Source organism: Suncus etruscus, chromosome 7 (assembly GCF_024139225.1).
Source record: "Suncus etruscus isolate mSunEtr1 chromosome 7, mSunEtr1.pri.cur, whole genome shotgun sequence".
Lineage (NCBI taxonomy): Eukaryota > Metazoa > Chordata > Mammalia > Eulipotyphla > Soricidae > Suncus > Suncus etruscus.
In genome coordinates, this window is record NC_064854.1 from 31,998,654 (window position 1) to 32,016,393 (window position 17,740).

A 17,740-nucleotide genomic window follows, 5' to 3' on the forward strand; every position below is an offset into this window, starting at 1 on the left:
GGTGTCAGAAATCAAATCTGGGTCGGCTCTGTGCTCAATCTGTGCTCAATGCAAAATGCCCTATTTACTGTTCTATCTCTCCAGTCAAACAATTAATCATTTTTATTGCTTACTCTAGTACATTCCTAACTAAAACTGACCTTTTAATTTTTCCCACTGTGTTTGGGTAATGAGGAATATGGTGACCAATGACTATTTTGTGCCCACAGTCTTGATTTCTATGAAAACTCTAGGAGATTTAACCACTTTGCCCATCCAATGAAAAGAACAAAACTATCACAATATGTAAGTAGTTTTGAACTGACAGATACTCTCAAATAGTCTCCAGGGACTCTTAGAAATCCATATAACTTTGATATATATATATATATATATATATGGTAGACAGACAGACTGACTGCGTACAAGGGATCAGTAAAAGGAAACCAAACAGTTCTTTGTGACTCGCATTATTACTCATGGTTCTTTCATTTCTACTTTCTTTACAGTCTGGCATTTTACCTGATGCCATATTTCCAGACAGACACCTGTTACTTTCAGAACCGTACAGATCTTTAAATCATCCTTTTCTACAAAATCATGGTATAGAGAAAGTTCTGAAGAGCAAGTGATAAGAAGCCAGAGGAAAAGACCAGTCGGCCCGGATAGAGTTAACTCAAACACACCATAGCTTTTTGGCATCTCATGAAACTTAAGTTTGCTTAGTTCCTTAATGTTGTTTCATTATTCATTTCTTTTTTCAAAACTGCCTGCTGCCTTTCACTTTGGCCTGTTGCTATAACTGCTAGGACACTTAAAGCTGAGCAATTTATAACAGTGTCCCAGACTGTTTCCTTGGCATTAGCTCAGGACTGCTATTATCATCTTCTTTTATTTATTGTACTCTTTCAAGCCTGTCCTTTCTTTCACAGATTTATCTGAGTTTTTCACCTTTATATTTTCTTTGCTTTCATATGTCTTTCTGTTCTAAAATGTCATTCTGCTTTTCCACTTTGCATAATAACAAGCTGCTTGCACCATTACAATCATGGATGGGATAATTGAATGCACTCAAATGGTATTTGTAATTGTTGCAAATCTAATCATAAATGCAGCATATCTTGAAAAAAAATGGTATTCAATTCTTCCTCTTCTATATTTTAAATAAAACATGGTAATCATTTCTCTATTCTGGGCAGAGTTACCAAAAAATGTTTATCTTTCTATGAAAAAATGTTTCACTGTGAATTCATTTTAAATAGAATACAAAGCCGCTATTATATACAAGGCTCTGTAGGCATGAATAATCAAATACACCTCGTGGTAGGTAAGAAACGAAACTTGTAATAACTGTGCTTAGACGAAGATGGCTCCTTCAAGGGCTTAAGAAATTCAAAACCAAGCAAATCATTTCAATCCTGTTCCAAAACAAATTTTTTTTACTACCTCAAAATTAAACATTGCAAGGTTTAAAGTTGAGCTAAAATATTTGCAATTGATTTCTAATTTTTTTAAAGTCAGACTAATGCTTTCTAAGATTGCTTCTCTGACTTTTTGCTCTGCTACAGTCTTGAAAATATATGGCTATATGTTAAAACTATTATGCATTACAAAAATAAAACAACAAAAAGTATCTTTCTACCAGTTTCAAACTATCTCAGATATGTCATACCAAAAGATACATAAAATCTGATGGTTTTTTTATGGCAGAAGGTGAATACATTATATAACCTTATATATAGTTCAGACATTCAAAATTCCAAATCACAATTCACAAAGCAATTGAATCGGGCCTTTAGGGTTCAGTCTCTCAAATTCTGCAACTCTAAAATCAGGTAGAAATTTCCCCCCAGATCAATTTAAGTGAGGTATTGTTTAATACAAAAAGCTGGCTGGAAGCAGCTTCATATTCTCAGACAGGCAAAGATAACTCTCTGATCGGACAAAAGACACTGTTTTTCCATCAACTTAATAATTTGCATGTGGAATCAACAATTCCACTAATGGAGAGAAGCACTATCTTAAAAACAGACAAAGCATTTCCAGTTTCAAAATGAATAAACATGTCTACAAATTTATCACCTTGCCTATCCAGGATCTCTTTGCAATGAGAAAAATAATATACAAGGAAAAAAAAAGTTTACATGCAAGGAAACTGCTAAGGTCGTGGAAAACAGAAACATGCTTAGAAAAGTTGAAGATCAAATCAGAGACAACGTCTGCCCTAATATATATTCCACCAGTGTTTATATTCTGCACTTCTAGGCAATGAAAGCCTGCTGAGAAAAGCGGACAACTGCTGCTAGTAGATGAACTAACAACCCCAAACTCAGAAAAAACGGAGGCTCAGATAAAGAATGACAATCAGGGCAATGATTTCATTAATCAACACTAATTTCTAAGGAAGCTCATAAATTAGACTCCAAAAGATCTTTTCCTCCATTCATTCCCTTCTGAAACCTTTTCCCTGCTAGACTGGACTTGAGGAACTTAACTGGGGAACTTTCTGCTCACTGATGAGTGGAAGGGGGCAAATGAGGCAAAAAATAATTTTCCTTATTTATATTGATATCAAACCCGTTACAGTATGAATCCAAGTTGTATCAAGTCTCCTGATAGGGGAGATTGAGAATGAGAGATGGGGAGAGAAGGGGAGTGAGAGAAGGAGGGAGGGAGGGAGGGAGGGAGAGAGAGAGAAAGAGAGAGGGAGAGAGAGAGGGAGAGAGAGAGAGAGAGAGAGAGAGAGAGAGAGAGAGAGAGAGAGAGAGCGCATACTCTCCACTATTTTCTGGAAGAATGTAGGCTGGGAACGAGCTGGTCTTTAATAGTTTGATAAATTAGAACAATGGACATTTAAGCCTTTTGGTTTCTTTTCCTAATTTTAACTTCCTATTTCTTCTTAACCAAAAAAAAAAAAAACTAACTTTTTCTAGTTATACATTTCATCTATATTTTCTAGTTAATCACCCCAAAATTGTTCACAAATAATTGTGTTCCTTAATTATCTTTTGGATTTTTTACTGTACTGTTAGTTATGTCCCTCTTATTTACTATTGTTTATTTGTGCCCAGAGTTATCTGATCTATTTCTCTAGTTTTTGCAAACATCAACATTTGGCCTCACTGGGTATCTTAATTTTTCTATTTCATGCTCTTAATTATTTCCTTCCTTTCTTTGAGTGAGCGATTATTCTGGCTTCTTGACTTACATTGCCTATTTAGCTCATTTTTACTATTTCCTAATAGAAGCATTTATGATATTTTGCAAGTTCCCCAAAAACAGTTTCCCTTTTACTACATTCCACCAGTGTTTGTTTGTAAACATCCGCACTTGGCTCTAAGTAATAAACTTTAAGTCATGTACTGGACCATAAGTGACAACGCTAAGTACACATTTGTCAGTTTCTCACATCTGGGGACAGATTCATCCTATTTATACTGACATCTATTATAAGTGCACTACAACCTGTCTCAACGTTTTGCCTGTTCAGCACTTTCATCTCTCTCTTCTCTCACTTTTTCCTCTCAGCTCTTTCTCTGTCACTGGAAACCAATGAACAACATTTCCTACATCTTACAGTCTGTATATAATAATATGTGATGTTTTAGATATTCAATTTATAGACACACATATATTCCTCTATGTTCCCTGTGTTGAAATTTTACACTATTGTTGAGAATGAACTTATTAGCTTATTAATATGTTTAATTATCTAAAAGTTTTGCTTCTTTATTTTGAGGTTATTCTCTTCCACATTTACTAATAGAGACGTGAATATCTGACTATCTGTTTCTAATTATCCCATTTATGTTAAAAAGAGATTGGGGAGACCATTTTACAGTCACTTTCAATTTGTCTTGGCTAGCACTTACCCTCAAAATCATTTTCTGTCTTTTAAATGTAATCCTTTTATGACCTTATTTTTTTCTTGTCTGTGTTTTGTTTTTTAACTCAGAAGGTTAATCAATCATATCTTTCAGGACAATGTAAAATTTTTACAACTAACCTTTTTGTGTCATCTTGTACTTTTTGCACTGATTGCCTCGTTTTTTGGTGTTACTTTTCCTCCTCCCTCTATGGTCCAAAATGTACAAATTCTACTATATAAACAATCATCTTGAAATTTCCCCTGCATATATATTTCTGGTTATTGTTCCTCCTGCCCCCACCCCCACCCCCACAGGGTGGTGGCACCTAGCAAAGCTTGCTCAGAGCTTATTCCTGGCTCTACACTCAGAGTGAGTAGCAGGTGGTGAGTAGTAAGCAAGCACCTTGCATGCTACACTATCTCTTGGAGCCCCTCTTATGCATATTTAACTTAAAGACTATCTTAGCTTCCCCTCACCATTACAATATGAGCCTCTGAATGCTCTGAGTCCCTCCCAAATCAAATGCCACTATGTTTAAATATGGCACTCATCACAGTTCTGCCTTTATTTTAGATGACCAAACCTGACTTTCAAAATGTATCTTACATAAACAATACTACTTTAGAATTATATATGTGACAACTTAATTTGGATCTCAGGTCAACCATTTAGACAACTCCTCCCCTCAAAATATCCTTTAGAAAATCCCTTTGGATATGCCTCATTTTGGTCAATAGTCAGTTCTCAGTTTTTTTATCATCTTTATGTGACCTTAAAATTAAGATACGTAGCCATGTCTAAATTGACAGTTTTCTTGTTTCAGCATTATTATCTTTGGGGCTTACAGTTCTGTTTTTGAGTTATACTTCATCATTCATCTTTTCTCTCAGTGCTTTTAAGGGTTTTGTGTTTGTGTGTGTGTGTTCCAAGTTTTAATAAAAATGCTTAAAGAAAAAGAGATACACACACATACACACACAGATATATAGATATATAGATAGATAGATAGATAGATAGATAGATAGATAGATAGATAGATAGATAGATAGATAGATAGATAGATAGTTTGTAATTTAAGTGTTCTTTAAACTTTTTATCCCTACACTCCAGAACTTGTCTTGCATATTGGTACACAGAACAGTAGGCATAACCAAGACAGTAGATGAGTGGTTTTCAATTTTTCTACACCTATTGTCCACCCACTGAACACCACTAGTTTAAGTCACTGAATCTATGGAGATGTTTATGTCAACAATTACACTTTTCAGAGTTCTCATGTTTCACAGAAATGTGCCTGTTTATTCCTATTCATGTTCTCTATGGTTCACCATTGCAACAATGTCTTGTACCTTTGTTTCTGCCTTATCTCTAGTCACAGAATTAGTTATTGGTTCTGATATTTATAATAGTAAACTATAATCTAACCACTCCACTGGTTTATATCACAATGACACTGGCCCTGCCATTTGTGTTCATTAAAACACATCCTGGTGTGAGCCACAGGTGGTATCTGCCAGCATCAATGTGTTACAAAGCAAAACCTTCAGTATTACACAGTCGGTATTACATGATGATTCTAAAAGTTGAATCACAAAGGTTTAGAATGTCATGTTAAATATAAAAAAATTGAGGGAGATCTGGGAAATTGGTGGTGGGAATGTTGCACTGGTAAAGGGGGGGGTGTTCTTTACATGACTGTAATCATACAACTATAATCATATTTGTAATCATGGTGTTTAAATAGATAATTATAAAAATATAAAAAAACTAAGCAACTTACTAGGTGTCAGGTAACATAAACCTCTAGCATCAGAGTACAGAAGGGAAATGATTCCTATGTCCTTGAACTTTACAGTATACCAGTTGAAGGAGTGATAGTAAGTAACTAACTAGAATTATAGCTGGTCTTACTTGCTTTTTAATCAACTTTCAAAAAAAGCAAACAAATCAAAGGAAATGAAAATTAATAAAGCTAATGAAACCCAAAAGTGGGAAAAGAAAAATTTTATATATGCTACATTTAATTGTTAACATTTTAAATATTAACCTCTGTATGCTATTGATAGGCAAATATTTTCCTTATGGTTTTATATTTTGATGGCTGAACAAAATATAATTGTTGGTTAGACTTAGTGACATTATGTGAAGAAGGCCAAATTGTGGAATCATGGGAGTTCAGAAATGTTAAAACTAACAGCATGTTATCTAGCCAAAAAGAGGCACTATATAATTTAGATGGGTTTTCTCTACACATATAGTGAAACTTTTTAACAAGTATGTTGTTAACAGATTATGCTTGGAACCAAACCTTTTAAGTGTACCATATTTTAAAATTGGCAGGTCAAGTGTTCTATGGAATACTCAGATAAACAAATCCTTGGTAACACATGTAGACATTTTGGCTAAATCGGAATACGTTATATGCTTGCATTGCATTTCTACAGTTATGTTCATTCTTTCTACAGCTCATACACACATATATAAACACATATTGCTACATGTAATATATATTGCTATCATGTACAGTTCATTCTTTATAGCTCATACACATGAGCTTCACTCATATACACATATATACATGGCACATATATATTTTAATATATATTCATATATATATATATATATTTTATAAACCTAGCTGTTTATACTGTCTTTCATGTTCTTGTTCATGTCAATCTCCAAGGAGGCCCTCGAGGGAAAGAGACAAGGTTGGTTACCATCTCTGTATCCTGTAGTACTTCAATAGTAATTCAAGAATGAGTTATCTGGGAGTGGGGAAGAGGTACAGGAGTGAATTTGGGAACACTGGTGGGCGGAAGTTGACACTGGTGGTCAAACTGGTGCTGGAATCATTGTATGTCTAAAACTCAACTAAAAATAACTTTGTAAATCTTTGTAAAAAAAAAAAACAACAACTTTGTAAATGGTATTTTAATAAAATAAAATAAATGTTAAGAGAATCAAGCATCCGTCCAAGTAAGCAGCTCCAACATCCCCTAGACTCCAAGACTGTTTCCCCAAACCCTAGAGGCACTCAATAATTTTGCCCATGCAGCAGTCATCACTACCTCAGCAGCACAAGAGAGCATGTGCTAACGTCTTTGCAAATTTCACAGACTGCCAGAACTTAGATGATGCAATGTACTTTCATTGGCCTACAGAGAGGATGATGTCACAGGCTTTGGCAGTACAGTTTCATGAAGCTGCAAGATAGCAAATCACACCGTCCTGTGAATTTCAACAGTATATTTTACCAAAATGAAACTTAGGACCTTCGCATATAATTGTTTTTAACTACAGTAGAAATAAATATATCACTAAGTAAAATTTGTGGTTTAGAAGAAGATACTATTGGATCTGTATTCTTTTTTCCTAAAAAGGCTAGACATTATTCAATCCTTTCTCCCTACTTCTGATTTATACAGATTTATACAACACATGCACAAATCTTATTTCATTAGAGGCTCTTGTTCTGTCCTAAACATATGGTACTTATGTTTCTGCCAAAAGTTGCTACTGTTTTACTATTGAAACTCAATTATACCAACTCAGATTTGGTGGGTATAAACAGATATTTGCCAGCGCAAGGTAGATAGAATGTAGTTTTTCCAAGAAAGATGAAATAGTGCTTTTTTTCCCTGTCAAATTCAAGAGAAAAATAAATTTAGTAAAGCATTAAAGACTACCCTGTTGAACAAATCTTTTGATTTACAGAAGTGACACCAATTATACTGAGTGTTCCTTGTATATCTAATTACATGCCTGCCAAAGAATAGGATTAGCAAGTACTTCATCTTATTCTCTGCATTTTCACTTTAACTCCTGCCAAATTTAATACTTTATTCAAATACTGGTTTTGGCAAATGAATGAATATGGCATTTTCTAATTACTACTAGTAATTATAACACTAACACTGAGCTTGCTTTCTCTCTCTCACTTCCTTTCTCTCTCTCCCTCTCCAAACACTATTCTAGGGAATTCATGTGAATCTACTTCTTCTTTAATATTTTTAATAATCAAATATGCTTATGATTTCTAATACTACTGTCTGGCTGTATGTCATTATATTTGGTTGAGAGAAAACAAGTTTCAAGTACTTTTTTAAAAATAAATATAAGGCGGGCCTGGAGAGATAGCACAACGGTGTTTGCCTTGCAAGCAGCCGATCCAGGACCTAAGGTGGTTGGTTCGAATCCCGGTGTCCCATATGGTCCCCCGTGCCTGCCAGGAGCTATTTCTGAGCAGACAGCCAGGAGTAACCCCTGAGCACCGCCGGGTGTGGCCCAAAAACCAAAAAAGAAAAATAAATAAATAAATATAAGGCAAGAGGAAAACAGATAGTCCAAGAAGTCTTTTACAAACAGGAAGGCTTACCACATAGGAAAGAAATTGATTTTAAAAAAATCTTATATTCTCCTAAAAAAAATCTGTAATTAAAACCAGCCTAATTGATATGGAGAAAAGAATGAGGGAATGATTAGGTTATAAGAAGTTAAAATTGAGCAAGTTAATAAATATGGGTCTCTGTCCACAATCCATTAAAACTATTCTTGAAAAAGTTTCTTAAGTTAGTAGAAATGGGACAATAGAATAAGAGAAACTTTCTAGAAAAAGGAAGAGACAAGAGAGAATTAGAGCAAATTGGGAGACTATCAGTTTGTCTTTTAGGAAAAAGCCACTGGCCCAGATAATATCAGGGGTGACCATGATAGGGTTTGCAGAACACCTAAATCATGAATGAGGCTTTTTCTCCATTATCTGCCCAGCATCCAAATCACCTATTATCTAAGTCCAAGGAAGTATATCTAAGGATTTTATGATAAAAAAAAGTAAAGCCAAATTGAGGGAGGAGGGGAGAATCTTCCATATTCTATTATTTGCAATCTCCCTCTACCAAAAATAATTGACTTATCATTGTGTCTCTCCAAGACTGGACTTCTCAATCTTGATATTACTGTCTTGTTGATCTCACCCTTAGTTGTGGACCCATCCTATGCATTGTTGGCACCAGATACCAGCAGCACTCCTCCCTTCAAGTTGTGACCCACAAATATTATAAAATCACTTCCCATCCAGCCTTCATATCCCGATCTATGCTGAAAAATACTTCATTATAAAGAGGTTCTCTAATTACTAAGCTCTGATCACCAGGCTCAGAATCCTTTGACACCTCACTAAATACAGAAGACCAAAAATAGATATTTGATCAAAGTCTTTCTATAGGATAAACATCAAGGAGAATCTAAGAATAGCTAAGAATAACCAATTAAAACATGGAGTGTAGAGGGAAAGAAAATGAATGAAACAAATTTATGGAAATGTTGCACTGGTGAAGTGGGATGTTCTTTTTATTTCTGAAACCCAACTACAAACATGTTTGTAATCATGATGCTTAAATAAAGTTTTTTTTAATTTATTTTATTACAATTTTGGGGTCACATTCATCAGTTCTGAGGGATCACTCTTGGCAGGGATCAGCCACTATTCACAATGCCCATGATTAAATTCTGGTCAGCTGTGTGCAAGGCAAGCACCCCAGCAACTGTACTATCTCTTGGATCCCAAAAGAGAATTTGAAATAGAATCTAAATCATCCTACCAAGTCCACTGACCAACAGAATAGAATCCATGAACCGAACAATTGATAAATGGAATCAGCCAAAGTCATCTACATTCAAGTTAAGTTTTATTGCTTCACTATGTGCCCTTAAAATCATACCTTGCTCTTCTAGACTTGACCAAGGTAATAAAGATAATACTCAGGGATGACCATGATAGGGTTTGCTGAACACCTAAGCATGAACGGGGCCTTTTCTCCATTGTCTGCCCAGCATCCAAGTCACCTGTTATCTAAATCCTAGGAAGCAGATGTAATAGAAACTGAAATTTCTTCTGAAAGAATTAAAATGTTGGCAGTAGTCTTCACATATTAAATAGAAAAATGAAAACTGAGACTCTCAGAAACTAAAAACAGGAGAAAAATAAAAAATAGACCACTATCAGAGAAAGGTTAATATGCACCTAAAAGAATTTCCAGAAAAACCGGGGGGGGGGGGGTGGAGGGAAGAAAATCATTCAGAGTTGAGAAACAAAAGTCTCCAAATTAAAAAACAAAACAAAACATCAGATCCAACCACTACACTGATTACAGCACAGATGGAGAATTCTTTTTTTTTCTTTTTTTTTCTTTATTTAAACACCGTGATTACAAACATGATTATAGTTGTATGATTACAGTCATGTAAAGAGCACCCCCCTTCACCGGTGCAACATTCCCACCACCAATTTCCCAGATCTCCCTCCTCCCCACCACCCTACACCTGTACTTGAGACAGGCTTGATGGAGAATTCTTACCTAAGACTAAAATTTCTAACCTAACCCACTTAAAAAACATGTTTTTTAAAATCTGTTTACATTAGTGCTTACCTTTGTGGGTTTTGGGTGTACAGTTATCTCACTCACTATCACCAAGGGCCTAGGACCTCTTAACCTGCCCTAAAGTCACATCTGCCCATAAAGTTTCCCCTAATAGGGAGCTGTTAGTCTGTGTTCCAATACTGAGGGCTTATTATACCTATCATTATTAGCTAGTCCCTTGCTAATTTGCAGGGACCCGAGAGCCACTCACACCAAATCTTGGCCAACTGGAATGAACAGTTGAGCTTCATCCTCAGGATGCAGTGCTATTTGCACTTCACAGTACAAGGGATCAGACTGTCAATTCTCAGGGGCTCCAGGGCTACCCCTGGGCCATGTGAGGATTAAACATAGGTGGGAAGGAGGGAGCACCCCTGTATTGTCTCTCTGACACCTATCCTATTCATTCTTCAGAACTAGTTTAACTGTTATTTCTTCAAACATTCTCAGAATAAGATCAAATGCTTCTCAAACCCCACAACATGCTTTGAAACACTTTGGAGGTATCACTCACCCCTAACCCCAAAATATCAGCTAAAAGATATTTTGTGTGGTGAGAGACAAAAATGCAAACTCACTCATATACTTTACTTACAATACCTTACTTTATTAATTGCTCTTTTTAGTTTCTTATTGTCTTAATCAAAAATGTATAATTTAAATTTTATCATATACATACCTAGGAAGAAAATACTATAGATAGATAGATAGATAGATAGATAGATAGATAGATAGATAGATAGATAGATAGATAGATAGATAGATAGATAGATAGATAGGGCATAGTACTCTCTGTGGGTTCAGGTATCAATGATGGGGGGACTGTACCAAAAGCATGACTGCATCTCAGTTATAAATTTATAATTATTTATGTGATCAACTGAATATTGGTTTCTAAATTCATATAACTAAAAAGAACCTTGCCTTGTTTTTTTTTACTATTATATCTCATCCCCTAACGCAATGCACAATAAGCATTCAAGAATTTCATACGGATGAGTCATATAATAAAATCACCTATTCCTTAGAAATGTGATACTTTACTAATCATAAATACTTCTAACAGAAGGTCTAGGGTTTTTAATATGGTACCAAAGAATTTCAGAAGGTTTTCATTCTGTTTTGGCCTGAATTCCCTTTTCTTTGTATTGAATCCATCAGTGACATAACTGACAAGTTCATGCAGCTAAACTCCTGATATTCCTAAAGGAATGAGCACCATCTAGAGGAAGAATATATAATTAAAAAGTAGCTTCTGGGGCTGGCTAGTATAGGGGGTATAGACTGTGCCTTGCATGTTGTCAGCCCAGATTCAATCCCAAGTACCACATTTGGTTCCCAAGAAACAACAGGAGTGATCCCTGATTCCAGAGCCAGGAGTAAGTGCTGGGCACAGTTGGGAGTGTCCAAAAATCAAGGAAAAAAAATAATTTCAAGTAATAATCTAAATTTACCAGACACACAATAGTGACTTAATAAGTATTTATCTAAATTAAAAATCAAAATGTTTCTCATTCTGTCAAGCTATGAAAATCAAATTTCTATCTTCCATATAAGATGTTTTAATTTAAATAAAAGAAATTTGAAGATAAAATGCACTTTTAGACTTAGCACTCAGACTTTTAAAGGATCTAGAACTAAAGCAGAAGTGAAATTAGAGAAATGCTGCTATTCTCCAAAAGGCAATAACAAAAAAATCTGTTAGAATAAAAGACATTCACTGCACATGTAATATACTTTGATAAAGCCCATGAGGGGGTGTGAGGTTTTTCTTGGGGGGGGGGTTGCTATTGTTAGTTCTGGAGCCAGACCCAGCAATACTTAGCATGTATTCCTCTCTCTATTTTCAGGGATCTCTCCTGGAAGTGCTCATTGCTGTGGTTGAAACCAGGTTGGCCATGTGCAAGGCCTGAACTCTCTCTTTGGCCATTGACACTTAAAAGTTTAATAAACTTTATATAACACATTATTATTATATCTATAATAAAGATAGCTGTAATTATATATAACTTGAGTTAGCTGAAAATGAGTGAACATAAACACTGTCAATGATCTATGAACACCCATAAGAGTTCAATAAACAATTCCAAGGGATATGAGCATCCATCACTTAGCTCCCCACACTGAGCACTAAGGTAGTTATGAAATGAATGGAAAACAAACCGGGCAAGACAGAAGCCAGAAGGGAAGGTATTCCAGGCTCTTTAATAGCAATCTGTCTTGACAAGTGCCCCAGGCAATGTGGAATGTACAAAGAAGCATTATACACAGATTTTTTCCCCCAAAGAACTTTACTCAATGAACAACTGTACCCATAAGTATACTACGTGCTACAAATACATTATATAGATGCTTACAACCAAATAGGAATATTAGACCAGTGCATATGTCTCAGAGGAATGCCCTAGACTAGAGCCAGCATTTAAAAAAACACCAGACCCCAGACTTGGCCAAGGACTACATACTCCTCAGATTTTTAGTGCCTGCTCTCCATTAGACTAGACCCACTGAGCTAAGGATTTTATACTGGATTTTGTACATTCTCTAAAGATGCTGGCTTCTGTGTTTAGACAGAGACTTTCCAGGGGAATAACTTTAACACTATAAATTATCTGAAAGAGCAGACTGAGCACAGACCAGAAGATATTAATAATGCATATAAACAAAGACCCCCGAATCGGAATATGTGATGTCATTCCTATAAATCAACTAGAAGAAGACAACCAAAGAAAAGAGAGAGGCAAAGGATACAAAAGGCTTAAAAGGAAACCAAAAAGGCCCATAAACATGTGTTTGCCCTCCAATATTCAAATAAAAAAGAAACTAAAGCTAACGAGATATTTGAACCAATCCTGTTGGCAAAAAGACAAATCTAGCAACTCCAGGTTTAGACATGAGTAGAAAGAGATTGGTACTTTCCTCTTATTGCTTGGGTGTATTACGTATTATCATCTTAGAAGAGCAATATGGCATCATAGAGAATTGTAAAGGCAATCCTATCCTTAGGAAAAATACCTGAAGAAGCAATTTCATTGTAGAAATGAACAAGGTAGATCTGCACAAAAACACTTCACTGCTTCGGGGAGATAATGGTGGTTTCCAGAAAAAGGAACTTTGTAGCCCCAAGACACATCTTTCAATAAAGATATCCATTAAGAGAAGAACTTGCCAACTAGCCATAAAAATGAATGCACCAAAGCCAGTTCACTGGTTTAGAACAAAAATTTTCGCGCTTGTACAAGTCCTTTTTTTGTCTGAGAATTTTTTTTTTATTCTGGGATAACAGTATATAAAATACATGTACAAGTTAAATATCTACTAAAAAGGAATTGATAAGGAAATTTGTGGAGAACTATTTTTAAGTTACCCATATGGGGTGCCAATCCTGTTTAAGGGCTTAGAGGACCTGCCTTGCAATCTTAGCAGATGATCAGGAGTTTAAGTCCTCTGACTCCCATAAGTAAGAAAGTCTGATTTTCATTGTAATTTTACAGGAGAGAACAAAGAAACACAAATGCAAGAAAAAAGAAGTTTGTCTAGGTAGGAAAATAACATACTGAAAAATCAGCAGTGTGGTTAAAGGGACATTAAGAATAGAGCACACACACCCCCACCTAGACCACTGAACACAACCTACCGAAAAAGAAAAAATTGAAAAGAAAGAGAGATTTCTCTAATACTGATTGCATATTTAATAAATTTACTCTTCATACAAGAATGCAAGGTTGTATAATCTTATAGATTAGAGATTCTTATAGAATACAAGGTTGTATAATCTTCATTTTATAAGAAAAAATGAGGTACCATGAAATATTATCACACATACAAATTTTGGACATTGCCTGAAACTGAGTCTCAGTTCCAAATGACTACCATGGATATACAGTTGCCAAGAGGAAATAATCAGAGTACTTGCACTATACTTCTCAATACACACTACTGCATAGTGAAGATATTATAAAAGAGGAGGCCAAATAATGAGAATGAAATACTCATGGACTGAAGAGAATTTGGGAAATTTAAAAAGGGTGGATGACAAAATTTGAATTTGAAATAGATGTGGCAGTTGCATGCACTGGGCATTTTAAATTCTTCTTCCTGGAACAGTAGAGACAGTGAAGAGATTAAGACAGTGTAGGGATTAAGGTACATACCTGGAGCATGCAGCTAACCCAGTTTAATCACTGGCACTGCATATAGTCTTCTAAGCACTACCAGGTATAAACTCTGAACACAGAGATAGGAGCCGCCACTAAATACAGACCAGGAGTAAGCCTCTATGCAATGCTGGATGCAAACTAAGCCCTCTAACCAAAGATTCAAAGAATACACAAGCACTTACTAATTTGAAAAGATATATGTATACCTATGTGAACTGCAATATTATTTGCAATAATCAAGATTTGAATGGCAATCACCCAAAAGCCCAATGATGGGGAGTGGGTAAAGAAGATGTAGCATACATGCCTAGTGGAAGACCAGTCAGCTATTAGAAAAGATGAGGCCTTGCCTTTTGTTATAAAATGGATGAAACTAGAAGAGAACATGCTAAGGAAAGTTATAAATGGTAAGTGTTAGATGTTGGCAGTCGCAAAGAAATCAAGCAAGGTAAGTGACAAAATCCAATAGAAAATAAGTTAGACTTTAACCATAGAATTACGACTGCAAGAAAGTTGGGAGGGGGATAAAATGGGTTCAGGGGACTGTGGTAGAAGATATTGGCACTTTGGTGGTTGAAATATTGTGATGACATTGAAAATTTATACTGTGGTAAAACTATGTTTCTTTAACAACAAGAACACATATTAAAATATAATCATGAATAAAATTCTAAATGAAAACAAATGGATTCATTTGCTTTCTAGGGTTCCACAACTACCTGGACAATATACTTTAAGAACCAAATCAGAATGCTGGATGATGCTTGTGTCCCCAACAACTTCCAGGACAGCAATTTCTCCCTACCTTGATCTTAAAGTAAATACTCTAAAATACTTGGTCCAGAGATTGATATTGTTAATCAATTACTCCAGGTAACAGAATACTCAAGTCCTTAAATCAATAATTATTCAAACAGAGTACACTTGAAGATTTAGTAGTATGTAATAAAGGAGAAAGAAAAGGGACCCAATAAATTCACACTTAGGTTTAATACCTAGAGATGTTGGTTGCCTCCCTGATGGGATTTCTATTCTCTGGAATTGGAGAATACAGGAACTACCTTTATAAGGCCAATGAGAAATTAGATATTCTTGGTTCCACCCATTCTATTCTTAAATCAGAAATTCTAATAGGAAATAGAAACCCCACGTTTATTTTTACAAATAATTAAACTGAATTCCCACTGGGTATTAAAATCAGGACCTCACACATGCCAGGTATGCCTTCTTTTGAGTCATATTCCCAGTCTGACACTTTCAAAAGACACTGCTTTGACATAGTAAATGTGGAGCCTGGTGGCAGGAGAGAGGCCATCAAACATTCACCACTTAGCCCCAGTCCCAGGCAAAGCTCTACATATGGCCAGTGTTTTGAGAGTATAAATTACAAAGGCAACAATTTACTCAAGGTCTCAGGAATTCGTATTTTCAGCAGACTTTACATGTTTCTGTGCCTGAAAAAATGTAAACTATAACGTAAGAAATAACTTCGTCTGGTTCCTACAACCAAGCTGGTGGAACATTTACTTTTGATTAGCCAAGGAGCATTACCAGCTGCTGATACCCAAGTCTCTACTCTGTCAGGCCAGGTGGCCATGGATCATTCACAATGTCTAGCTGTCTTTTCCTTTTCCTCTCATCCAAGGCAAATGGTACTGCAGAAGCAAGTAACATAACCTCACCAACAGACTTACTTCCTGAACTTAACACAACCTCTCCCTTCACCAAATAGTACAATTTATTAATAAAGTCCTATACCAACAACTTCATTTTATGAATAGTTCTGTACCCGGAATCTAACTCCTAAGTAAGTATCCCCTTCCAATCATCCCACTATGATGCTTCTAGATTAAAAGTAATAAGTACTAAAATGCCTGATCAGAAACAGTTTATGTGGTTTATAAAACCACAATTTAGTGAAAGTATTTTATAGCTTGATTGTATACATCATCCTGGAAATAATAATTTCTAAGCAAATCTCATAGTGCCAATTAGTAAGAAAAGCTGAATTACTGAAAGCTTAATATCGAGCATAACTTTCAAACTGGCTTCACATTTTCTACAGTTTCCAGGTTAAGGATATAAAATTATTAAAGCGTAAAATTATGGTCTTAGTCATGATTTGCGTTGTGAGCATCTGCTCAGTACTGAGGCTCAAGTCTAACATTTTAGCTTTTAGAATTAGACCAAAATTCATGATCCCTAAAAACTTTACTAATCATATTAATGTGGAGATTTAAAATTAAATTCCCATCAAGTAATTTTTTTATACATTGCTTCCACTAGTCAACTAATCTTCCCATGAATTCATGTGTTTTCTCTTTTTTTTTTGGGGGGGGGGTGCATGGCCTTCTAGAGGAGACCAGAAGACCTGCTGGACAAATTCTAAAAGAGCTGTAACACTAAATTCATGTGTTTTCATTAAAAACAAAATTTCATGAGTGAAGACATCCTCTTCTACCCTCTCTGCCTTCTCATACTTCCAGAAGACCTGATAGCTGAAACCATGCCCACAAACATAAATTACATCCTCGAAACATAAATTACATTCTCGAATGAACCATGAAAAATCATGGGTATACAGACTATGCAGCTGAAAGTTGGCAATCTCAGGAAGAGAGGGTGGGCCAAGTCCTCACCTTGCCAAAACCATACCTGTGGCACCCATTACCCACAAAAACTGCATTTCCAATGGCCCTACTTCACCACTCCTCTACGACTCTCTGCAGAGACAAAAATCTGACCAAAACTCTAGGTACTGGTATTTGGGCTGTGTCATATCTGGAGTGAGTGCATGGACGGGAACAGACAGACAGATGGACCAATGGGCACACACATGGGCATGGAACACACACACACACACACACACACACACACACACACACACACACTCACCAAGGCCTTCTCATATTTACAGGATAACTGGCAACCAAAAACATGGTTCACAGAAGAGAGTCACAATTATAGCAATAATGCTTAATTTCTTGGACTGTGGAGCCACTTGTATCTGCATGACAACTTCATCTTTAATACTTTAATTGCCATCTGAACAAATCAATTTAGCTGCCAATGTGTAACTAAAGCCAATGTTCAGAAACAAAAAGTAATGGAATGGTCAGCTAGCAATAAGAGCTTACTAAACCTTCTGACAGTGACTTAATGGCCTCATTGGGGATACAATAATTTTCACAAATTTGCTTGTTACTGTGATTATTTTCTTTTAATTCCTTTTCTCTTCCTTCTTTTTTTCCCCTTTCTTTTCTTATTTAAATAATTTTGCTCTAACTAACTGAAAGTAAATGTATTGTGATCA

At 35.7% G+C, this 17,740-nt stretch overlaps 1 protein-coding gene and 1 non-coding gene across 2 annotated transcripts in view; both read right to left on the minus strand.

The window, feature by feature from the left end:
- Positions 1–17,740, minus strand: part of MPP7 (MAGUK p55 scaffold protein 7) — a 249,090-nt gene that overhangs the window by 95,476 nt on the left and 135,874 nt on the right. The window lies entirely within an intron of this gene.
- LOC126014586 (U7 small nuclear RNA) lies at positions 16,771–16,832 on the minus strand. The gene has a single exon (XR_007497608.1). It is a non-coding gene; the product is annotated as a U7 small nuclear RNA (small nuclear RNA).